Genomic DNA, 3,564 nt, shown 5'->3' with positions numbered 1-3,564 from the left:
CCCGTGTTCCCCAGGGAACATGTGTGTGTAAGTGAAAACGCACCCCACGGACACGTCTCCCCGTGGGCACATGGGTCGTTAGGTTGTTTACTGTCGGCGGCACCCGTGTGGCGCGATGTCAGGGCTGAGGGACACGCACATCCGTGCGTCTCGCTGCTGAGAGTCGGCGGCGCGGACGATGGTGCATCTGCAGCGGAGGAGGCAGCTATTACGGTCCCCGGTGCATGCGGGTCTGAAATGGGAGGTAATGGGCCCAGGGCCGCAGCCATTAGCAGCGACAATGCCCTCTTTCTCCTCTAATTTGGTGGCTTCCTGAGGTCACCCGCGCCACGGAGTGGTGGCTGTTGGTTTCTGGAAGTTTCCACGGAACGGCGGTACATTACCCTCCCGTTCCCGAGAGAATCCGGGGTTCGGGGTCCTTAATATCCTGCAGGGAGAGGTCAGGGCGACCGCCCATCCGGAAACAATACCTCCTGTGTGTGTGTGCACACGCGTGAGCCACAGACTGATGTATAAAAACAGGGGGGGGGGGTATCCTTCACCCCACCACCCAGCCGCCAGCATCCTCCCTATTTTCGTGTGTTTTCTTCCCTCTTGCTTCTCTGCATATTTATGTATGCAACGGGGATCCTACTTCACCTTCAATTTGGCGCGATGATTTTTTTCCCCGAGCCTAATGCTTTGTTATTATAAACTCCTTGAAATGTATGATTTACACATGGGTGGCTATTATGAAAAGGCAGGCTGCTTATTCATCTCCAATTCACTTTCTCATCCGCTGTCATGCATTTCCCCACAATGAGCACCTCGGGCTGAGACGGCCGTGGTAAGTGGAGTCTCACATCCCGTCCTCGCCGTGTTTTCAGCGCCGGAGCCTGTCCTGTCCAGGGAGGGGGCGTCTAGCAAAGCCGGGAGCCGGGTTTCACACCCCTGAGCCTGGGGGAGGGGGTGGCAGGGGGTCCCTCAGCCCCCACCAAAGAGACGTCTTCACCTCTGGGGGCAAAAGCCCCTGTAGATGTCTTGTCTCTGATACGGCCCCTCTCACTTGCTTATTACTCGAAAGGGACGTAGGAATAACTGTGTTGCCCTGGTTGGCCTGGCTCAATGGCTGAGCGTTGACCCATGAACCAGGAGGTCAGGGTTCAATTCCCAGTCAGGGCACACGCCCAGATTGCGGGCTCGCTCCCCACTAGGGGGGCGTGCAGGAGGCAGCCGATCCGTGATTCTCATCATTGATTGTTTCTCTCTCTCCCTCTCCCTTCCTCTCTGAAATCAATAACAATAATTAAAAAAGAATAGCTCAGTGGTTAGAACGTGGGCCTGCGCACCAAAGGGTCTTGGGTTCAAGTCCCAGCGAAGGGGCCACGCACCTGGGTTGCAGGTTCGTTCCCAGCCCTGGTCCGGGCACGTGCGGGAGGCGACCAATCAACATGCCTCTCTCACATCGACATTTCCCCCTCTCTTTTCCTCTCTCTCTAAAAAAAATCAGTGGAAAAACATCCGCAGGTGAGGGTTCACAAAGACACAGAAACACACACACGGGCCGTATACCAGGCAACACAAAGCCACAGAGGAGGGCCGGGCGAGGGAGAGGCAGCCAGGCCATTCACTGGAAGCCCTATTGTAGTTGTAGCCATCGCACCGGTTTTCAGGGCCGAAGGGCGAGCCCGTGACAAATGAAACCCAGGGCACTTCATTCTCAGTCTTCGCAGCAACAACGTCGGGCGATTTCTGTCTCGGGGGCCTGGCGGGGATTTGGGGGTGGGGAAGGGGTGAGGGTCAGTCCTGAAGGGTCGGCTGCACTCCGTTGTATCCGGAAGAGAAGTTGGCCGTTCATTTGTGGGCCCACAAAACAATGGCCAGGGAATGGTTTGTTTGTTTGCTTTTAATTCTCACCAGAGGATATTTTTCCCTTAATTGTCAGAGAGAGGGGAGGGAAGGGAGGAAAGAGAGAGATAGAGAGAGAGGGAGAGAGAGAGAGACATCGATTGCCTGCCCCCTGCACGTGCCCCAACTCGGGCCAGCGATGGAGCCTGCAACAGGGGTAGGTGCCCTCGCTGGGGAATCGAACCCGGGACCCTTGGGTCCACAGGCCGACGCTCTGTCCACGGAGCCACGCCGGCCGGGGCCCTCTTGCATCGTGTTGTTGAGCACGGTGGGCTCAAGAGGCGTGTCGTGGACACTCCGTGGACAAAGCTCACCAGCCCGTGCCCTTTCAAGGTGCTCACTTAATGAGTTTAAAGTAACAGACGAGCCGACCGGAGGTACATTTCTCAGAAGTAATTAAATACTCGGGGGGGCGAGAGGGCGCAGCCAGAAATGCCACTTAGGGAGACAGATCAGCCGCCGCTTACAGCCGGTCCGGCCACGTTCCCCGAGTAAGTGAGCGGGAACCCGGGGCCGCCACGGCCGTTATTGATCCCAATTATGGAGATCAGACATGGCTGTCCGCGGAGGCAGAGAGAACATGGACGAGAAACGCGTCCCTAATTGTGTCCGCAGCTCCGTTCCTGGTAGGACGAGGCTCAAAAGACGTGGTTTGTGTTTTTTTCCTTCCCCCAGAAACGAGGACACCACTGCTGAACGTGCCCCCTTTAAAAACACTGTCATAAGCCCTGGCCGGTGCCGCTCAGTGGTTAGGGCGCCGGCCCTCACTCCCAAAGGTCGTGGGTCTGATTCCTGGTCAAGGGCAGGTGCCTCGGTGGCGGGTTCGATCCCTGGCCCTGGTGGGGGCACAGGCTCTGCTTTCTGTGACTGGGGAGGGCCCGTCCTCTCTACGCCTGTGACACGCGGCGTGTAATTTGTTGTTAATCCTCACCTGAGGATATTTTACCATTGATTTTTTTTAGAGAAATAGTGGAAGGGAGGGTTGATTTGAGAGACAGAGAGAGAGAGAGGGAGGGAGGGAGGGAGGGAGGAAAGAGAGAAACATCGACTTGCTTTTCCACTTATTGGTTGATTCCTCTATGATCCCCATCTGGGAATCAAAAGGGTGCCTCCTGCCTCATGGGTCCGCCCTCAGCCACCAGCCGGCGCACTCAGTGCTCTGAGAGGCGAGTCGCAGAGGAGAAAGCTGCGTCGGGGGCCCCGCACCAACGGGACTGAACGTTAGCTTCTTAGAGCTTCATGCGGTTGCATCTGAACGGGGTGTGGCAGGGAGACCCACAGAACGGCCACCCGCCTCGATCGGAAGGGAATTGGTCTGTTCAGAGGCGACGAGTGACAGGGGCCCCCGTCCAGGGCCGGGGAGGAGCAGGCCCACATGGGTTCTGCCCAGACCCATCCGGGATGCTGCCATCAGCTCTCGGCCAATCCCCCCAGAGAAAGTAGAGCCAGCAGAGCCGGGACCCCGCGGCCAGCCCTTAGGAGGTTCCGGGGTTCCGCTGTCCCCCCAGCTGCCAAAGGCTGACTCCTTGGGGCCCACAGCTGGCTCTCAGCTGGGAAAGCTCCCCTTAAAGTGTTGGTGATCCTCACCTGAGGGCACTTTCTCCGTTGCTTTTCAGAGAGGGGCAGGGAGGGGGGGACAGGGAGCAACACAATTGATGTGAGGGGGACATCCATTGG

The 3,564-nt window shown here is 57.6% G+C and overlaps 1 protein-coding gene across 1 annotated transcript in view; it reads left to right on the top strand.

Annotated features, from left to right (window-relative positions):
- Positions 1-3,564, top strand: part of GABRA5 (gamma-aminobutyric acid type A receptor alpha5 subunit) — a 26,169-nt gene that overhangs the window by 1,268 nt on the left and 21,337 nt on the right. The gene's annotated exons all lie outside the window — the stretch shown is intronic.

Source organism: Myotis davidii, unplaced genomic scaffold (genome assembly GCF_000327345.1).
Source record: "Myotis davidii unplaced genomic scaffold, ASM32734v1 scaffold811, whole genome shotgun sequence".
Classification (NCBI taxonomy): Eukaryota; Metazoa; Chordata; class Mammalia; order Chiroptera; family Vespertilionidae; genus Myotis; species Myotis davidii.
Note: the sequence above shows the minus strand (reverse complement) of the source record. Positions and strands in the feature narration are given on the sequence as shown.